Source organism: Populus alba, chromosome 15 (genome assembly GCF_005239225.2).
Source record: "Populus alba chromosome 15, ASM523922v2, whole genome shotgun sequence".
Classification (NCBI taxonomy): Eukaryota; Viridiplantae; Streptophyta; class Magnoliopsida; order Malpighiales; family Salicaceae; genus Populus; species Populus alba.
The window spans coordinates 3,101,316-3,123,839 of NC_133298.1; the positions used below are offsets into that span (position 1 = coordinate 3,101,316).

Consider the following 22,524-nt stretch of genomic DNA (forward strand, 5'->3'; position numbering starts at 1 on the left):
TTCCGTTTGGTGCATGGAATTTGTACATTCTTGCATTAATTTATAGCTTATGTGATTATATTTGCTGGGTTTTGTAAACATTCTGTACATGGTGCTCAAGACGGAAAAAAACAAACAAACTACTAGTGAACAGGAACAATGGCCACTAACGTTTTGAGTACAAATAAACATAGTTAATAATGCCTATTTTTTATATATTATATATATATATAAATATCCATCCGTTTTTAGATTTAATTATTAATAGAATGAGCCTAGTTTCATAATATATTATTAATCGATAAACTAATTCCAAATAAACACATATTTATTAAATTCAGAAATCAATGGAGAGCGAGTTAGTTATATTAACTTGTTAACTTAACTTGGCTTTAAAAAAAATATTTTTTTAAAAAGCAAAACAATATTATCTTAAAGTTTTTTACTTTTTTTTTAAAAAAAAGTTTAAACAGGTTTTTATACGGCTTATGTTAAATTTGTTTTTTTTCTTATATAAAATCTAGACTGAAAGAACATGCCTATTGCAAAGTCTGAAAAGAAGCAAAGGGTTCCGTTTTGGAGGCCTGGTTTTGAAAAATGGCTAAGCTCCTCGGCCTAAGATTTCCTTTTTTTTGTTTTTTCTAAATGGGCCTTCCCTTTAATGGGCTTTAACTGTGAAATTCCAAGTGGGCCTAAGTTATGACACTCACCATCAGATTTGTTAGTGCCAATATAGGAATATAAAAAATTCATGAAATTTCAAATTTTAATGTAAAATAGCTTTTTTTAATTGCATAGATTGTTTTTAAATTTAATCTAAAATAGATTTTTTTTTATGAATACATCTAAATTCTAATGGATGGATTTTCTTAAAATTAAATCCAGAAAGTAGTTTATCTTGGATTTCAAAACTAGTTGGAATATATTATAACAGGAAAGAATAAGAAAATATAAATTCAGCTAAAAAAAAATTTGATTATATATAACATGAAATCAGCTAAAAACAAGAAACTTGAGCTCAAGTTTTTTTTTGGATATATTATTATTTGAAAAACTAATTTGGAATAAATATAAATATTTTATGTAAACCATTTAAGAAGCTTGAACTTATTAAATTTTCATCCAAAGAAGTTAACTTATTTTTTTAAAAAAGGATATAGATGTGATTTTTGAAAATATTTTTTGAAATATAAAAATAAATAGATTGTACTTTTTCTTGTGTAAGAGCAAGCTTTAACTTAAAAATTCTAAAAACTTCCTCTCGAATAGAATCCCAAAAAATCACTCATTCTATATAGAATTGTGAGTGCCAGTAAAATTTCATTGACACTCCAAGTCTAAAAGTTATATTTGTTAGTGGGCTTATATAGTAATTTTATTTAAAATCCTGATTTGTTTTTAAATTTATTTTAAATAGAGTTTTTTATTTGAATAATCTAACATATATTTTTATGATAAAATATATTCAGATTTAAGAATAAATCTGTTCACGTCAAACTAAATTAATACCATAAAATTAAAATAACAAAAAAATTTAATTACTGAATCAAATTCAAAATTTTTTTTTTTCAGATGATTTTATAAATTTTTTTTATAAAAAAATGTTATTTTATCGCTTATCGCTTATTATATATCTTTTAAAATTAGATTCAAAGTTACTTTTCGAGTCTATTTTGTTATTTTCCTATTATTTCTTTGAATTTATTATTTTTATTTTTATTTTGTATTAATTTCCTTAATGTTTTGTATTATAGATTATTTTTTCTCTATAATATTATTAATCTCTTGAGAACTCAACTATCATGTACTTAAATTTTAAAAAAATAAAAATTACAAAATTTGAATTCACATGTACTATCCTTTATATTCATTAAAATTTATGTGTTTTTTTATATTATTTCTGTAGTATTAACTTCCACATGCATGAATACATCTATTTGAATATTGACGGGTTTCTCAACATTAATTTCAGAAAGCATTTTGTATTGGCTTTTAAAATTTGTTAGAAAATTTTATAACACGAAAGAAAAAACGTTAGATATATATAAAAAACGACTAGTAGTCTGAAGGGTCGCCGTGACATGTCTCCTAAATCCACGTGTCCGAACAGAGCCGGTCGGCCGATGCGCTCTAAAGCCCCTCTAAATTCTCAAAGCGTGCCCAATCAATAAACGAGCAGAAAAATGTCCTTCTCCTTCTCTATCTCCGAACCGCTTGCCTTTCCTCAACAACCCCTATTCTCTGTAAGTATCTCGCTCTCACCATCTATCTCTATGTCTGTATTTGTGTCTGTGTTCGTGGACATGTGTTTGTCTGAGTGTTTTGATTTTGATGCGTAAACATGGAATATTGTTGCAGAGTCTAGGTGGGAACAAAAGGGCAAGTGGGATATGGAGAAACCATCAAGTAGTGAATAAGTTAGTGGTAAGAGCAGGTCCAAAGAAGATATCTTTTGGTAAAGATTGTAGAGAAGCCTTGCAGGCAGGAATTGATAAGCTTGCTGATGCTGTTTCTCTCACTTTAGGACCTAAAGGTAAACTGAGTTCTGCTTCTTTTTCCATGTTTTGTATGGATATTTTTCTTTGTTTTTTAAATTTTGGTTCTTCAAGCTTAAGTTTTTACAAGACGACACATTTGTAATTGTTGTTGTTCAAATAATAAAACTACTACTTAAATAATTCCTTGTGCAACCATAAGAGGGACTAATTCTGAGAGAAAAAGATCATTTTTGTTTTATTGTATAGTAAATTGTCGGTCCTTTATTGATGGTGACGGTGTTGAGTCAGTAAGATGTGAAACTATGCAGGGCGTAATGTTGTTCTTTTCGGATTCAAAGACGCTAAAAGTAGTAAATGATGGTGTTACAATAGCTCGTGCTATAGAGCTTCCGGATTCAATTGGAGAATATTGGAGCAATTTTAATCCCAAGAGGTCATTCATGGTTGCTACATTATCCTCTCCTTAATATCTTGTTGATGTGTTATTTGATTTTGATCGATGATAAATGTGATATTGAAGTGACTTATTGCAGGTTGCTAGTAAAAATGAATGATATGGCTGGAGATGGCACTACTACTGCTATTATTTTGGCTCGTGAAATGATCAAAACAGGGATGTTGGCAGTCACTTTTGGGGCTAACCCTGTTTTTGTAAAGAAAGGAATGGATATGGCTGTCAAAGAGTTGGTCAAAGTGTTGAAGAAGAATAGTTTTTCCTGTAAAAGGGAAGGATGATATAAAAGGTCTCCATGTCATCTTTATTTAAACTTTGTTTAAAACCATCATTTTTGACTTGGAAACTACAATCTAGAATTTCTTCTCCTTGCAGCGGTCGCTTCAATTTCTGCTGGAAATGATGAATTTGTTGGGAACTTAATTGCTGAAACTATAGAGAAGATTGGCTCTGATGGAGTAATCTCTCTTGAATCATCTTCAACCTCTGATACATTTGTGATAATAGAAGAAGGAATGAAGGTGATTAAGCTGATTCTAGTTCTCAATATGGTTTGAAAAATCTTGTCAGATAAATCACTGGAAAATTGGCATTACATCAAAGTTTATGTTAGAAGTTTATGATTCTATGTTATCATTAGTCATAGTCTGAATGGTTAAACCATTCATTATCTGTAAATATTTAGGTTGGTTGACCTTCTGCTCTTCGCACTTTCTAGGTTAACTATCTTGTTTTTTCAGTAACAGGGTAGCAATGCTTGTGTAAACACCCTGCCTCCTATGAGTGGATAAATTGTTCAACTTTTTCTCTGTTGATGAAGTATGTATTTTTTTCATTGCCAGTTAAGTTTGGTGTTCTTTCTCTGCAGTTTGACAAGGGTTATATGTCACCCCAATTCATCACAAACCAGGAAAAATCTTTGGTGGAGTTTTGACAAGGCCAAAGTCCTTGTAACGGATCAGAAGATTGCAAATGTCCAAGAAATAGTTCCTGTGTTGGAGAAGACTACCCAACTCAGTGTCCCATTGTTAATCATTGCTGAGGATATCTCAAAGCCGGTTTTGGAAACACTAGTGGTGAACAAAATGAAAGGTTTGCTCAATGTTGCTGTTGTCAAATGCCCTGGATTTGGAGATCGAAAGAAAGCATTGTTGCAAGACATTGCTCTTATGACAGGTGAACTTGCATCTTTCTTTTCCAACTTAAATTGGTTATTCTAAGTTGTGTTATATTGAAATATATTGACATATCAGTTAATGAATTATTTATCTTCCTCGTGAGTTGGGTTCGTGTTACACATGCGAGCCTTCCTATGTGTGCACTGGATGTTCTTCTATGTTTGTGTATGACCCTTGCAGGTGCATAAACTTTTGAGTATATCATGTTAATTAAGATATCCTTTGATAATTACCTAGGTCTCAATTATAAGAATTGTTACTCTTCTCAATTATAAGAACTATTACTCTCTTTCATGCACTAGAAACAATAAATGTTTTACTTGGATGCTTTGTTAAGATTGTAAAATCCTTTGATGATTACCGAGGCCTCAATTAAAAAAATTATAACTACTTTTTATGCACTACAAATAATAAATTCTTTACTTGGATGCTTGCGCAAGATTTGTATTCTGTTCTCATAAGGAAGGTCATTGCATCTGATATGCTGCGTAATTCATGCCATAACCAAAACCATCAGGTGCTGATTTTCTCTCTGGTGATTTTGGGCTGACACTCGGAAGTGTAACCTCGGATCAAACTTGGCATTGCACGAAAAGTTACCATAACAAGTAATTCAACAACCATAGTTGCTGACTCAGCTACCAAAGCTGAAATTCAGGCAAGAATTCTGCAGATAAAAAAGGACCTTGCTGAAACAGATAATGCTGCCTTTCAAGAAAGCTCTCAGAGAGAATTGCTAAATTATCTGGTGGTGTGGCTGTAATCAAGGTTTGTGATCAAGCTCTCAGAAAGAACTGCTAAACTTGTATACAATATATTTTGGAAAAATAGATGGGCATTCTTGACAAATCTGGCTATAAGTGTGAAGAATTACTGCCAAGGACATAGGCTCCTTGAGTGGCATTAGTTCAGTAGCAGGGATGAATTTTCTGCCCTGTTTTTCCTTAAGAAATACAAAGACAAACGACAGGACTCTAATATTTTGTTTGGTGGTGTTTTTATTTTAAAGTTATCTTTAGATTTAACTTGTTTAGCATGCAAATTTAGGTAGGAGCACACACGGAGACAGAACTTGTAGATAGGAAACTCAGAATTGAAGATTGCAAAGAATGCTACATTTGCTGCCATGGATGAAGGGATAGTACCTGGTGGTGGTGCAGCATATGTACATCTCTCAGAGCAGATCTCCTCAATAAAAAATTCCATGAAAGATGAAAATGAGAAGATTGGTGCTGATATTGTTGCAAAGGTCTGTTCTCAGTTCCTTTCTTTTTTCAAAAGTTATTTTCTTCACACTTTCACCTCACTAGGATTTTGATCTAAGGTGATTTTCTTTCTTTTGTGAGATGTGCCTTTTATGCTCATTTCTTTTATTTGGATTGGTGAATGTTGCGTCTCAAATAGAAATAAGCAGCGTTTGTGAATGAGTTACCATGCAGCGTTTGTGCTAAAGCAGATTATTGCACAAGACTTGTAAAACGGACCAAGGTTCCTTTCATAATTAGTGATAAAGTTGGACATCCCTGTGAAATGGTTATAAATGCAGGGCGTAGCATGGAGAAACCCTACAAGTAGTGGTTTCTAAATGACTATAAAGGGAAATTTCTTCTCCCATGTAGTAACACATACCAATGATGCATTACAGGCACTTCTCGCACCCGCAAAAACAATTGCAACTAATGCAGGGGTTGATGGAGCAGTTGTGGTGGAGAATATTCGATCTTGTGGCTGGAGAACTGGTTACAATGCAATGACTGGTAGATATGAAGATCTTCTCAATGCAGGGGTGGTAGATCCTTGTAGAGTTTCTCGGTGTGCACTTCAAAGTGCTGTCTCAATTGCTGGGATAGTTCTAACAACTCAAGCTGTGCTGGTTGAAAAAATAAAGAAGCCCAAGCCCGCTGTCCCTTATGTTCCTGGAATTACACCTTGAGAAAAATGGAAAAGAGCTGTTAAAATTGTAGAAAGAAGCTGAAGAAATTTTATTGCTCTGATGGCTCACATCAACAGTTTTGAGTTGGCTGGTCAGAATGAAACTTGAAGGTGAAGCAAGTCTCTTCAACAAGCCTTTACAACTTCTGGGATCACCAGGTGGATCATGCTTGAGACCACAAAAGCATCAAATGCCATAACGAAAGACTTTGCATTTGTCTGGAAATGCTTGGTTCTCCCTGCTGATACATACTATTGCCCTAAATTTTGTGTTTGGTCTCTGTTATATTTTGATTTCCTGGGTGGTTTCCTGTCAAGAAACTCACCACTATTCCAGTAACTCAGCAAGTAGCCATATAGGAAGAGTAATCCCCATATCCAGATGCCCTCTTTAAAACCTTCAACTGAAGTTAGTCACTGACACAATTGAAGCAGAGAATCACCTATATTTTATCAATTATATTTTCCCTTGACTGCTATATGATTCATCTGTCAATTTTATTTGAACGAGGTTTTGGTCTATTGCCATCTTTAATTGATTTTTGTTTGCTATTGGATGATTGCCTTGTAGTGTTATAAAACACGTTCTGCTTTGAGAAGCAGCCTGCTCCATCTTTTGTGAGTTTTCAAATGTTTGATTTTTCAACATATTTTCCTTTTGTTTTGAATTAGAAGCGCACACGTACATCCTCTATCATTTTCATGGAAATGGACTTCGCCTCGGTGCTCGAAAACTAAATGAAATGTTTCAGTTTGGGCATGTGCTTATGTGGCTGCGTTGAAGTGCAGGAGTAAATCTCATGTAGATTATTATCAATGATGTCAAGAGTACAGAGAACAGATTTCCCTTCTCAATCCCTCCTCTAAATATGAAAATCATTTTCTTCTTCTTGCTTATTTTCTCTTCTTTCTCGATATCCATGTCATGACCATCCCCCTTTTTCCTCTTTTTTATGTTTAATTTGCTCTCTGCTGTCTGCTTCATTGTTGTCTCTCCTCAGGCGTACCCAATGCACCTTCTAATATTAGCTCTTCTATTTGACACACTTCCCATCTTTCTTACTTTCATTTCTTTTTCTCATCTTCCTCTTCCTCTGCCTCCTTTTCCTCATTTCGTTTAACTATTTGAAAGTTACCCTTCCAATCAGTCTTTGCTTGAAAAATCAGCTGCGCATTGAATCCACTAATTTTAAGTGGAAATTAGAGGCTGCAACCCTGTCCACTTCCTGGGAATCTCCACAACACCATTGATTGCTCATGTTAATTTGCTTGAAATATGTAAAGTGTATGGCTAACCCGATAATAAAAGTTTTGTAAGGAACTGAAGCAGGCTACCATAAGGCAAGATCTATTAGATTTTTTTGAAACCTAGAGGGAAAGATACAGAAACGCTCTGTTTTTGTTTGATAAACATAGACTTTTTCTGGCTGTAGGTTTGGTCTTCTCTCAATTCAGGAAATCCCACTTATAATTCAGCATAATCGCATGAACCCTTGAAAACTGTTGAAAATTACAAAATGTTTTGATGCCAAGGCCCGTTGGCCTTCCAGGTACAAAATTAGCCTGAACCTTGAGAGAAAATTATGTCTACAATTCTACAACAGAGTGTTTGAACAGAAGCAACATTCCTTATCACAGGGCTGGGAAGTACACCACGGATAGTTTTGAATTTTTAATACGAGGTTTTTTTAGATTCAAATCCTGGAAAAGGTCGAGGGGGTAGAGATTTGAGATTAGAGGATGGCCATCTCCTATTATATGGATTAAATCTCATTGAACATCTAGCATATTTATTATACAACCAAGTTAGCCTGAAAAATATTAAGATAAAAGTGTGGAAAATATTTGTTTTTATTAAAATTATGTGTGGGTACATCGTAAATTGTTTACAAAATAATACTTGAAGACTTGAATCTTCATGAGTAAGAGATTTGGTGATTTGCAAGAACATGTAGGTGAAGACCTGATATGTTCATGAGTATTACTTATTTGCAAAATAAATATGGAATTTCAACATGACAAATGACGTTATTTGATTTTCCAGGACGGGTTTGGTTTGATTGTGGAAATTTTGTTCATCAATATTGTACGGTCTTTGTGTTGGCATTTGGATTGTTTATTACTCTCCAAAAAAAATATGTAGTAGGAAGGCAATTGATGCAAATGAAGGCAATAAATTACATGACTCTTTGGACGGAATATCTAACACAGACAATAACACCTCTTGAAGGGAGGGGGACGCTATTGCTACCTGAGCCACGGGTTTATTGGCGATGACTTGATTATTGAATATTACATTTTGGCAAACAAGTTGTTTTTCACAACACGCCCAAGTATACCATAAAAATTCAGCCAATAACATTTTTGTGAACCAGTATATCTTCCAATTCCATCGTGGAGAATAGCTTTGGCAATGGAGGCCAACGAGTTGTAAGCTCTGTAGAAACTTGTCGCATTGTTGGCCGATAGTGGGGATCGGTCTGCAAGCAAGCAAACGCCAGTTTTGCAACATGTGCCACACCGTCCGCAAGCTCGTTTTCAGGAGGTGGGAGGCACTGGTCTAAGACATCCTTCAAGAGTGTATTGTGACCGATTGGTGATGATGAGGAGGTGTAGGCAGAAAACATCAGAGATGAGATGAAATCGCCAGGATGCTTTCCCATCATTACTTCCAATGTTAATACTCCAAAGCTATACACATCACATTTTTCATCCACTTTCATTGTGTATGCCAACTCTGCAAATTAAAGAGGCTGGTCATGCTATATATTTGTTTTCAAGTGATTTTTGTAAGCTAACCTACTGTAGAAGGTGATATTGAAACTTAACTACATACCTGGAGCTGTGTACCCAAAGGTGCCAGCAAATGACGTCCAATTGGACGAGTCAGGCATGAGAAGCCTGGCTGTGCCGAAGTCAGAGACATGAGCCTCATATTCTGAATCCAAAGAACATTGTTGCTGGAAATGTCTCTATGAATAATCGGAGGGGAGCAGTCATGGTGCATGTAGGATAAAGCATTGGCTACGCCTTTGATAAGATTCATCCTTTTATCCCAATCCATCTTTCCTGCTTGTTCCTCGTCGTTCAGTACCTTTCTTAAACTTCCCCTTTCCACAAATTCATATATACCAAAAATGAGTGTTTGGCATGCGAGCAGAAACCATACAGCTTCACAATGTTCCGATGCCGTATACCCATTAAGACATCAATCTCGCTTCTAAAAGCTTTCAAGCTGCTCATCTCAACTTCTGGTGTTTTGGTGGAATTTCTTCACGGCAAGGACTTGTTCTGATGGAAGTACAGCTTTGTATACAACTCCATACCCTCCAGTACCAATGCAATATTTGGAGTCGAATTCCTCAGTAGCCTCAATGATGTCCTCGTAGCGCAGATCCCCACCAGGGCACCATCTCGCGGTAACATCTCTTTGTGGTGTTTCCACTAACCTTTTCTTTCTTCTGCTTTGGAAAAAGATAAGAAAGCCTACAATCAGGCCCAACAAACTACCCAGCAGAGAAAATACAGTCAAAAAGACAACTTTGGGGCCCTTCTTGTGCACAGTTTTGTTTTTCATGAGAGCAGAACAAGCCTCCAAACCAGTTGCATTGCCACACAGGTTGGTGTTGTTGCGAATTGCTTCAAATGGTGCCTCGCGAAAGGCTTTGATGTCAGGAATGGGGCCCTCTAGCTTGTTATAGGATACATCCACTTCAGTGAGGCCTTGCAGCCTACTAAAACTGGTTGGAATTAGACCAGACAGCATATTATGGGAGAGGTTTAATACCTCTAGCTGCTGCATCTGTCCAAGCTCCGGTGCTATACCTCCCATGAGGGAATTCCAACTGAGATCAAGACTTTGAAGAGACTGTAAAGACCCCATCTCAGCAGGAATACTCCCTGCGAATCTATTCTTGCTCATATTCAAGAATATCATTTTTGAGCACTTGCCAAGCTGTTTAGGAATCGTTGCACTAAAATTGTTCCCGGCCAGGCCAAGCTTTTCGAGATCAGATAGCGCTGCGACATCGAAAGGAATATCACCTGAAAGTCTGTTATCGTTGAGTGCAAGTTCAATCAACTTCAAATTTCCCAATTCTTTGGGAATTCTCCCAACTAGTTGATTTGACGACAGGTCAAGAACTTGTAGATGAGTTGCCTTTCCAAGAGCTGCTGGTATCTCTCCAGAAATCTTGTTACCAGAAATTTTGAAGGCTGTCAGATTGTTAAACTGCTCCCATTTCAATGAAAGTTCACCATGCAATTCATTATCACTCAAATCCATGTAGTTCAAATGAGGATGAGTGCCAAAAGCTTCAGATATGTTTCCACTAAGTTGGTTTATCTCAAGTCTGAGTCTCACCAAGCTGCTGCAATTTTTCAAGCTTTTCGGGATAGGTCCCGTGAAATAATTGTCAAACGCACCAAAATATGTAAGTAATCCACCAAGGCACACATCTCGTGGTAGATTACCAGACAATCTATTAGAAATTATTTGTAACCCATACAAATGTGTAAGGTTGTTCATTTCTGGAGGAATCGGACCACAAAGATTGTTATCGGCAAGGGAAAGGATGCTTAAGCTTGTTAAATTTCCTAAAGACCTTGGTATTGTACCAGTTAGTTTATTACCCGCAAGGAAAAGTGCAAATAAGCTTTTTAAATTTGTTAAAGATGACGGTATTGTACCGGTTAGTTTATTATATGACAACTCTAAAATAGTGAGAGGTCCTGTTAGGTTTCCGATACAAGTAATGGAACCAGAAAGACTATTATTATAAAGGTAAAGTTCAGATAAGTTTCTTAAATTTTCTAAAGATGCTGGTATTGTACCGGTTAGTTTATTAGATGAGAAAATTAAATGAGTGAGAGATCTCGTCAGGTTTCCAATAAAAGTAATCGGACCAGAAAGATTATTATGATTAAGGTAAAGTTGAGATAAACTTTTTAAATTTTCTAAAGATATCGGTATTGTACCACTTAGTTTATTAAATAACAAAGCTAAAATAGTGAGAGATTCTAAATTTCCAATTTCTGGTGGAATGTTGCCAGAAATGCTATTGAAAGACAAGTCAAGGATGGAGAGGTTAGAAAGGTTACCTATATGTGAAGGAATGGACCCATAGAGCGAGTTGTTGCGAAGGATAAGCTCAATCAAGTTAGGAAAGGAAGAGAATCTGAGACTATTAAGCGTACCTCTCAAACTAGAATTGGGCAGACTTATGTTGCTGACACTACCAGACTTGTTGCAGCTGATTCCGAACCAGTTGCAAGGGCTGTCTCCAGCCCAAGAAGACAGGAGAGACTGGCTTCGGTTGTCAAGAGTGACTTTCCATTCTAGAAGAGCTTCCGCTTCCTTCCTTCCATTTGCAACTTCAGCAGCTCCAGTACTAGCCGAGTAAGCAAAAGAAGCAAAGAAGGAAGCATAAGCAAGTAAGGAAAAAACCAAAAAAGGTGTGGAAAAGAGAAAGATGTGGGAAGCCATGGCCTTGGTGGATTACTTTCTTAAGAAGGATGTATAAAATGATTTGCCCTGCATGCGTATATATATGCAGGAATTCATTTGTCTCGGTCATGATCGAAGATTTCTTAAGAAGATAGACAGCTGCGTCTTAATTGGACGTCTTCCATTTTTTTATTTTTTTTTAGATTAACGTGGTATCCAGGCTAACTTGCGTATATCTCGACTAATTTTACAGGTCTTAAAATTAATTACGTCTTCCATTCTTGATTGGATGTCTTCGGGCTTCAGCTATGGACCTACGGTGATGTTTCCCATGAAATTTCGAGTGTACCAACATTCACGTGGTTAATGCTTTTGTTATATCAATCAAATGAATCGAAACTTAAGCTTTCAAGTGTGGAACAACATTCTTTGGTCTGTTATGCTTTTGTTATTTTTTTTTTTTTATAGAAACAATGCAGGTTACTTTTCTATGTTTTTTATAGTAATAATCTTTTAATAAAAAACAATGCGTCTGAAGAGGTGTAGAATATTATGGTCTTCCATTCAATAATTGCGTGATAGGAGGAGCACGTGTATTTGTCATAATTAATTATTAGAATATTTATGTTGGGGTTTCAGCTAGCTATGGATCCATTAATTCTCGGTTGATTTTTTTTTTTATGAAATACAAGAGATATATTATTTTTCACCATTATGTGCTTATATAATAAGATTATTATATTCCATGATTAAAAAAATACTAAACCCTGCATTGGGTGATCATCCTTCAAGCATTTTTTATATTTTTTTCTTGTTTTTTCTCCTAGTTTTTCATTGCTTTTGTTAAACAACAAATCTAACTCTATCTCTCTCCCTTAATTACTCGAATTATTTTAGGTTTTATCTATGATGTGAAATCCGAACTTTACAATTAATAATAGCTAGCTTGTACCCCCCCCCCCCCCCCCAATTCCATGACTCCTGATTATTAAGATATGAAGATTATTTGTATACTGTCGGTCCTTGACTTGGATGTGAATAGCATAACTTAGGAGAGCTTTTGCCTGTTTCCTTCCATTTGCTACTTCAGCTCCAGTAGCTGAGTAGGCAAAAGAAGTAAAGAAGGAAGCTTAAGCAAGTAAAGAAATAAACAACAAAGGTATGGATGAGAGCATAAGCAAGTAAAGAAATATTCATTTATTTTATTTATTATTATTAGGCTTTTCTAGTTTTCATGTCTCAAAAAATATTGGATGGTCAAAAAGAAGCTTTACTAACTATGGTCTTCCATTCATGTGAAATCTCAAAAGCTCATAACGTTTAGTCAACCAATGTATGTTTTTCACGAATTCTGGAATCTACAGCTTTCTCGTGTTTCACATTTTCAGCTTCATTCGCATTCACATGTAATTACCATAATTGTGAGACCCATGTTTTGTCCCATCAGATCCAAGGCAAAAATTTAGCACAAATCCAACCTAATTAATCTAGGTATTTAAAGAAAAGGTTGTCGGAACATTGTTGTCTCTCTTTTCTCTTTTTCTTCTCTCACCGTGACTTTCCTATTAAAATATCAAAGGATTCAGCTATCTTTAGACTTAAGCTTGGTCAATCAGTTGACTTGTTGACCCAACAATAGAATTTTATTAGGTGTATTGGGTTCAATTTGTCCAAAAAAATAGAGGAATCAATGTATTTTATTATTATTTCTTTCTTCTTCTTTTTATTTTATTATTATTTCTTTCTTCTTCTTTTTATTTTTTTTACATTAGGGCAATTTTCTTAGACATGCTGCTGAACATCATATGATAATTATTCTGCAAAATTAATAAGTTTCATATTCAGCTTTGCGTAAGGATCAGTGAGTAACGATGCAATACTTTTCATCGATTTTCCTTTGTGTGTATATTCATTTTCATTGATTTTCAACACTCAACTTGTCAAGTGACTTGTTGAAGATTTTACTTGAGGTTTTTCTGTTAGTATATCTGCTATATAAACAGTCTTCAAATATTAGTATATCTGCTATATAAACAGTCTTCAAATATTACTGAAGGGAGTGAATCATCACATCTTTCAATTCTGCCATGGAAAATGACTTTGACAATGGAAGCTGTCATAACCCAATTTTGGATTATTCCCCAAAATTCATTTTTTTTTTTCAAAATAAAAATAAAAAAATAAAATAAAGGCTAGCAATGTGGAGAAAGGTGATAAAAAAAAACTGTAAAAATAGACAAAAATCAAGTTGTAATTTTTGGAGGAATTTCAAGGCCTAATTGTATCCCATTATGCCCAAGAATAGAAAAAATGCAAATTCGAAGGTCAAATTAAATGATTATTGGAAAAAAGTTGCATAAAAAGAGATATATTATTTTGCACCATTATGTGCTTTTATAATAAGATGATTATATTCCATGATTAAAAAAAAAAATACTAAACCCTGCATTGGGTGATCATCCTTCAAGCATTTTTATATATTTTTCTTGTTTTTTCTCCTAGTTTTTCATTGCTTGTGTTAAACAACAAATCTAACTCTATCTCTCTCCCTTCATTACCCGAATTATTTTAGGTTTTATCTACGATGTGCAAATCCGAACTTTACAATTAATAATAGCTAGCTTGTACCCCACCATTCCATGACTCCTGATTATTAAGAGATGAAGACTATTTGCATACTGTCGGTCCTTGACTTGGATGTGAATCGCGTGTTTATTTTTCTTCATGTTTTTGAAAAAAATATTTTTTCCAAAAAAAAAAAAACAAGGCATTCTTGTTTCGAATAAGAAACAAGAATTTATTATTTAATAGATTTTCCCGTTTTAATATCTTAGAAGAGCTTCTGCTTGTGTCCTTCCATTTGCTACTTCAGCTCCAGTAGCTGAGTAAGCAAAAGAAGGAAGGAAGGAAGCATAAGCAAGTAAAGAAATAAACAACAAAGGTATGGATGAGAGCAAGATTTTTAGTTGTTGTACTAATATGGCAATGTTGAAAGAAGCTTATTATCATTACCAATTAAAAATAAATAAAATCAAGAGCTTATTATAATTCATTTTCGTTTATTGGAAAACAGAAAAAAGGAGAAAATATGTTGATTTCTTCCGTTGTGAAATATTTCATCTGGCGAATTTAAGTTCGAAATGGGAAAACTCTTTTTTTTTTTTTTTTTTTAATTAACGTGGGTAAGCAAAAGGTATGGATGAGTGCAAGATTTGGGAAGCCATGGCCTTGGTGGTTTAATTTCTTATGGAGGATATATAAAAAATGATTTGCCCTGGATGTGTATATAATTTTGTATAAAACATGCACAGACTAATTGGTCTATACTGTGAAAATCCGGTAGGTAGCTTGGGATTCGGTAAAAGAGCAATATAAAAAGTGTTGACACCCATTGGAAGCTTAGCATGCCTGAAGAATTAAATATTCACCATCTGAAAAATTTATTTTTCTAGATAGTTACATGAGAAAGTAAAAGTAAATTGTTGACCAAGAATGACTCTAGAAGCAAAATAAAATCTCAGCAGAATCTAAGTTTGTTTTTCAGTTATTAGAGTTTGTTTCTTGTTGCTAGTCTAAAGGCTATTCTTATTCCATGTAACAGAAAATCAGATATTCTAGGAGAATATCTTGCAATTCTGTTTTTCCTTATTGCATAAATAATCGTATTGAAATTCAATAAAGAATTATGTTCTGCTGCAACTACAATTTATAGCTTTTGTTTTCTCTTCAAAATATACAACAAATTGGTATCAGAGCTGATTTTCTTGAGGGACTTGTGAGATTGAGAGATCCTAAACACAACCTTCAGACACTTGAGAGATTGAGAGAGCCTAAACACAACCTTCAAATACTTTTCATCTAAACACAATACATCCAGTATGAACATAGAAATGCCATTTACTGCAGTTGCACCTCCAGTATTTGATGGGATCAATTATCAAGTATGGGCTGTTAGAATGGAAGCCTATCTTGATGCTAATGATCTATGGGAAGCAGTTGAACAAGTATATGAAGTGTCAACTCTGTCAGACAATCCAACAGTTGCACAAATCAAAAATCACAAAGAGAAGAAGCAGAGAACATCGAAAGCAAAAGCAACTTTGTTTGCAGCAGTCTCACCCACCATTTTCTACAGAATAATGACTCTCAAAACAGCAAAGGAAATCTGGGATTTTCTGAAAGGAGAATATGAAGGAAATGAGAGAATCAAAGGGATGCAGGTGCTAAACTTAATCCGAGAGTTTGAATTACAAAAGATGAAAGAATCAGAAACAATCAAGGAATATTCTAACAAACTTCTCAGCATTGTTAACAATGTAAGACTTCTTGGCACTGATTTTTCTGATTCTAGAATAGTTCAAAAAATTCTAGTAACAATTTCAGAGAAGTTTGAGACAACAATCTCATCTTTAGAAAATTCTAAAGATCTGTCAAGCATTACCTTGGCTGAGTTGTTGAATGCACTACAAGCACAAGAGCAAAGGAGGCTGATGAGGCAAGAAAGATCTGTAGAGGGTGCATTCTTTATCAGATCTCAAAACAACCGTGATGGTAAGAACAGAAAAAAACAAAACAGCAAGTTTGGAGGTTCTGCATTCAACACCAGAAACAACAAAACCAGCAACATTCAAAGCTTTCCTCCCTGCCCTCACTGCAAAAAAAACAATCATCCTCAGAATAAATGCTGGTGGAGTCCTAATGCACGTTGTTTTAAGTGTGGTCAGTTAGGGCACATGGAAAAGATATGCAAGACTCAACAACAACAAACTGAAGCCAAAGTTGTCGATGATCAACATCAGGAGGAGCATTTGTTTGTGGTATCATGTTTAGCCACAAATAAACTCACAGAAAATTGGCTCATTGACAGCGGCTGTACAAATCACATGACTCATGATGGAAAGCTCTTCACAGAGCTTGATAGAAATATTATTTCCAAAGTCAAGATTGGAAATGGAACTCACTTGAAAGTAGAAGGCAAAGGAACAGTAGCCATTGAAACACACTCAGGTTTTAAATTAATTTCAGATGTGCTATATGTTCCTGAAATTAATCAAAACTTGTTAAGTGTTTCCCAGTTGCTAGACAAAGGCTATAAAGTGCTGTTTGAAGATAAAAGTTGTGTGATTGAAGATGCTGAGGGCATAGAAGTCTTCAATATTAAGATGAAAGGCAAGAGTTTTGTGCTGGATTTTAAAGAAGAGCAGGCTGTTGTACACAAGGAAGTCAATAATTCATTACTTTGGCACAAGAGAATGGGGCATTATCATTATGAAGCATTATTTTTCATGGAAAAGAACAACATGGTGAAAGGCTTGCCCAAATTAGAGAAAGATCTTCCAACATGTGCTGCCTGTCAATATGGAAAGCTGTCAAGACTTCCATTTCAACAAAGCAAAGCCTGGAGAGCTACACAGAAGTTGCAACTAATTCACACAGATGTTGGAGGACCAATGAGCACATCATCTCTAAATGGCAGTAAGTACTATGTTGCCTTTATTGATGATTATTCCAGAATGTGTTGGATTTATTTTATGAAATTCAAAGCTGAAGTTGCCAACATATTTGGAAAGTTCAAAGCATGGATTGAAACTCAAAGCAACTGCAAAATTCAGGTAATCAGATCCGATAATGGAACTGAATACACTTCTGAAAAATTTAACAGATTTTGTGAAGATGCAGGCATTGAACACCAACTTACAGCACCATATTCTCCACAACAAAATGGTGTTGTGGAAAGAAAAAACAGAACAGTGATGGAGATGACGAGATGCTTGCTACATGATAAAGGACTGTCTAAGAAATTCTGGGCTGAGGCAGCTAATACATCAGTATTCTTGTTGAATAGATTGCCAACAAAAGCCCTGCAGACAAGGACTCCGTTTGAAGCCTGGTTTGGCTACAAACCAAAGCTAATTAATCTGAAGATATTTGGTTGTTTATGTTTCTCTTATATTCATCAAAATAGGAGAGACAAACTGGACAAGAAGGCTGAAGCTGGGATTTTTGTAGGCTACAGTGCTGTTGCAAAAGCCTACAGAATCTATATACCTCAAAGAAACAAAGTGATCATCAGCAAGGATGTTCAGTTTTTCGAATCTGACAGCTGGGATTGGAAAGATGAGAAGCAGATTGAAGATCAAAATCAGAAGAATGACATAGATGATGTACCTGTGAGAGGAACCAGAACTCTTGTTGACATTTATCAAAGATGCAATGTTGCTGCAATAGAACCTGCAAATTATGAAGAAGCTACAACTGATCAGAAATGGTTAGATGCAATGAAGGAGGAGCTAAAGATGATTGAAAAGAATCAAACGTGGGAATTGGTGGACAGACCTCAACAAAAAAAAGCCATAGGAGTCAAATGGATTTTCAGGACCAAATTGAATTCTGATGGTTCTGTGAATAAATACAAGGCAAGGCTGGTTGTCAAGGGATATGCTCAGATGTTTGGGGTGGATTTCTCTGAAACATTCGCTCCAGTTGCAAGGATGGATACAATAAGGATGCTGCTGGCACTTGCTGCACATAAAGGCTGGACTTTACATCAAATGGATGTAAAGTCAGCCTTTTTGAATGGTTACCTGGAGGAAGAAATTTTTGTTGAACAACCTGAAGGTTTTTCTGTTGCAGGACAAGAGAATCAGGTATATCAACTAAAAAAAAGCATTATATGGCTTAAAGCAGGCTCCAAGAAGCTGGTACAGCAGGATTGATACTTACTTGCAGAACTTAGGCTTTATAAGAAGTCTAAGTGAATCTACTCTTTACGTAAAAGGAGCTGAAGGACATATACTTGTTATATCTCTTTATGTTGACGATTTGCTGATAACAGGAAGCTGTAGAGAGCAAATTGACAAGTTTAAAGAAGAGATGAAGTCAGTTTTTGAAATGACAGACCTTGGAGGGATGACATTCTTTCTTGGCATGCAAATATTTCAAACACAAAATGAAATATTTCTGTGTCAGCACAAATATGCAAAGGAAATTCTCCAGAAGTTCAACATGGATCAATGCAAGCCAACAACAACACCAATGAATCAAAAGGAGAGGTTCTGCAAGGAAGATGGAGCTGCAAAAGTGGATGAAAAGCTATACAGAAGCCTAATAGGTTGTCTAATGTATTTGACAGCAACCAGACCAGACATCATGCATGCTGTAAGTCTATTATCTAGATATATGCATTGTGCAAGTGAAATTCATTTTCAAGCAGCAAAGAGAATTCTCAGATACATAAAAGGCACGGCTGATTATGGGATCAAATTCAGTCAAGTTGGAGAATTCAATCTTCATGGTTACTCTGATAGTGACTGGGCAGGAAACATTGATGACATGAGAAGCACCTCTGGTTATTGCTTCAGCTTTGGTTCAGGTGTTTTTTCATGGAGCTCAAAGAAACAGGAAATTGTTGCTCAATCTACAGCAGAAGCTGAATATGTTGCTGCCACTGCCTCTGCAAACCAAGCAGTTTGGATCAAGAAACTATTGGCAGATTTGAATCTGAAGCAAAATGAAAGCACACAACTGTTTGTGGACAACCAAGCTGCAATATCAATCTCAAATAATCCAGTATTTCATGGCAGGACAAAACATTTCAAGATTAAATTTTTCTTTCTGAGAGAAGTTCAACAAGAAGGAGAAGTAAAGCTGCTTTACTGCAAAACAGAGGAACAACATGCAGACATCTTAACAAAAGCACTTCCTAAGCTCAAGTTTGAGTATTTGAGACAGAAGTTGGGAGTTTGCAGCTTCAGAGTCAAGGAGGAGAATTGTTGACCAAGAATGACTCTAGAAGCAAAATAAAATCTCAGCAGAATCTAAGTTTGTTTTTCAGTTATTAGAGTTTGTTTCTTGTTGCTAGTCTAAAGGCTATTCTTATTCCATGTAACAGAAAATCAGATATTCTAGGAGAATATCTTGCAATTCTGTTTTTCCTTATTGCATAAATAATCGTATTGAAATTCAATAAAGAATTATGTTCTGCTGCAACTACAATTTATAGCTTTTGTTTTCTCTTCAAAATATACAACATAAATCCATCTGGTCTTGAAACCTTTGACCCATCATAGTCCCAAACAGCTTGCTTTGCCTCCTCTGTAGTTGCATCCTTCTCAAGCCACATGGATTGCTCTATAGATAGTGTCTTTAACCCATGGCTCCCATTGAAACCCTTGCTGTCTTGGGTTTAGAGAATAACATAGAAAAGAATGAAACAACAGCATTTTTAATTCCTTGCGGTGTGTTATGGGTGATCCCATCGTGAGTTATCTTCGTAATATAATCTCGAGATGTCCTCACTTTTGCAGCTAGATGGAAGAACTTTGTATTCCTGTCCCCTAATTTACACCAGTTCTGTCTTTATTTTTGCCTCCAAATAGCTTCAACATGTTTGCTAACATCCCATTGTTGTTTGTTTGTTAAGGCATATAATTCGATCCTCTCAGTTTCTGATAGGTCACGGACCTCCATTTCTTCTTCCAACTTATGTATTTTATCCTGCAATTCCCGAAGCCTGCTATCCTGATTACCAAAGACATCATGGTTCCAGGTTCGAAATTTATGTGCCAACAAACTCAATTTCTTAACCAGTGCGAAATTTCCAGGATGTTTTAGCTCGCATTCTCTCCAGAAAGTCTCCAGATCTTTCATGAATCGTGGCAAGACAGTCCAACAATTCATAAAACAAAACGGCCTCCACCCCCAATTCTCACGAATCTGGCCAAGAACTAAATGACAGGGACCGGACAGTCCTCTAGGGGTATATAGTCAAAGACAGTAAAGGGAAATTGCAAGAGACAAGATGGAGATGCAAGACTTCTGTCTATTCTGCTCATTGATCTGCCCCAAAACCATGTATAACGATGCCCAGCAAGAGGATACTCAATGAAGTCGCAATTAGAGAGAAAAGACTCGAAGGCCTTTGAACCAGTAACATTTAAGAACCCACTACTCCTTTCACTTGGGTGTAAGGTCTCATTAAAGTCCCCTACTAAGAACATGGGCACTTCAAAGGCTGATTTTAGCATGGTAAGCTCATTCTAGGAAGTTCGTCGTTCAAAAACTGAACTAGCTGCATAGACTCCCACTACGGCACAAGCAAAATCTGAAGAAGAATGAACACCAAAGATAGCAATCCACTGTCCCCCATATTCTATGGAGTTAACTCTGAAGTTCTTATCATTCCATAAGACGAAAACACCACCGGATTTCCCAAAAGCATCTATAGAAGTCCATCTAATATTCTGTTCATTCCACAGAAAGTTGACAAAATTTATCTGTGCAGGCTGCCCGCTTAGTCTCAAGTAGAAAACAAACATCAATCTCATGGTGAATAAGCATCTTTTTAATAGCTTGACGTTTAGCTAGCATACCCAAACAAAAACAATTCCAAAAGTAGATTTTCATGTTTAAAAAGATATGAGAAAAAACCATACCCGAAATAGAGTCTCCGGACCGCTACTGATTTGCAGTCCAATTTTCAAATTCCTTGTTCACAGTTTCTATTACCCTCCACTGATGGAGGCTTGTTCTTTCTAGCTGATGTTACCCTCCCTTCTGCTTCTGTTACCCTCCCCTCTTCTTGCTTTTCTTTTGCTTTCTTTGTTCTTTATTTCCTGGTTTGTTTCTGTTCGATCGCCTCTGTTTGCGTTTCCAGGTCTCCCCTGTGCTGTTCGTCCCCTCGAGTTGTGTCCTCCTGTTGTTACATGCTGCCAACAGTAACTCTTCTAACGATGAATCTTGAAGAAACAGGGGAATAGATTTGAACAGAGCCATAGCGAGAAAAGAGTTCAATTCACAAATGCGCCGTTTCATTTTTCAATTAGTAACGTGTCAATAGACACGTGTAAGAAACTTGTAAAGTCTTTTATTGCAATTACGGACGAGCACCTTGCATGCATATAATGCACTGTAACCGAATGAAAAACTAGAGAAGAAGAACAATACACTGTGTGTGTGAAAAGAGAGAAATTCGGGTGAATTTGCTCTCATCCTAGTCAAGTTTAATTTCAATTTATTTTCAGTCATTGAAACTAATTTGATCATCAAATATACCTTGTATTACTCTTTTTGGCACTTAAAGCTTTTGTAAAAGTGACAGTATTCACTTGGAATAAAATTCAGTTGTTCTTAATCCTGTTGAATCGTCACACCTGTTCTGGTCTTTCTCTCTGGCCTTTATTCCCTTTCTTTTGTTTTCGTCTGTCCTCTGTTTACATCCCTGTTCTCTGGTTTTTTTCCTCCTCTGTTTGTGTTCTCTCTGTTTTCTGTGATTTTTCTCAGCTTCCGAAACCCCCTCCTGTTCGTTCTCTCCTCCTCTGGTTTTTTTCGTTTTTTTTCTACCGTCTCTCCCCCGTCCAGAAAGCTCGGCGCCCCCTTTTTTGTGGTCTTTTCTCTGAATGTCCTCTCTTTCTGCCCAGACAATGATCATGGGGGTGAGGCATATTTGGAGATGCATCGTGTAGGAGACGTGGTACATGATTGCAACCGGTTTGAGGCAGTTTCCTTTCTGCTGAATTAATCCACGAAGAAGGTGATGAATAGTGGACACGAAACGGCGTCGTTTAGTCCAAAATGGTTATTTTCAATTTGACCCCTGATATTCTGAAATTTAGCAATTAGGCCCCTAATCATGGAAAATCCCCCTTTTTTTAATTTTACCCCTGGATCAAATTGCAATTGAACCCTTGAATTTCGGCACCATTTACAAAACAGTCCTTTTTTTCCAATTTAATCAATTATTAATGTCACATTCACCCTCAAGCCCATCACCAATGCAAGAACAAAGGTTACTAATGTCACAGTCAATGGTCTCAAATTCTGGATAATAAATACAGTATTTATTTTTTATTACTTTTTTTTTTTATTTTAGTTTTATAATAAACAATTTTAAATTTTAATCAATAAAAAATCTTAAGCTCCGGTTATAAAGTTGAAAAGCTATTAAAATTTATAGAATTTGAGTTAGGTATTTTTAATGTGTAAAAGATATCACTATTTCTGTTTAAAAATAATAAAGATGATATAAATAAATATAGT

General features: G+C 35.6%; 2 pseudogenes; one reads left to right on the forward strand and one right to left on the reverse strand.

The window, feature by feature from the left end:
- Positions 1–2,154: 2,154 nt before the first annotated feature.
- LOC118037765 (chaperonin 60 subunit alpha 2, chloroplastic-like) lies at positions 2,155–6,593 on the forward strand (annotated as a pseudogene).
- Positions 6,594–8,135: 1,542 nt separating this feature from the next.
- Positions 8,136–11,538, reverse strand: LOC118037761 (uncharacterized; annotated as a pseudogene).
- Between the last annotated feature and the right edge of the window lie 10,986 nt (positions 11,539–22,524).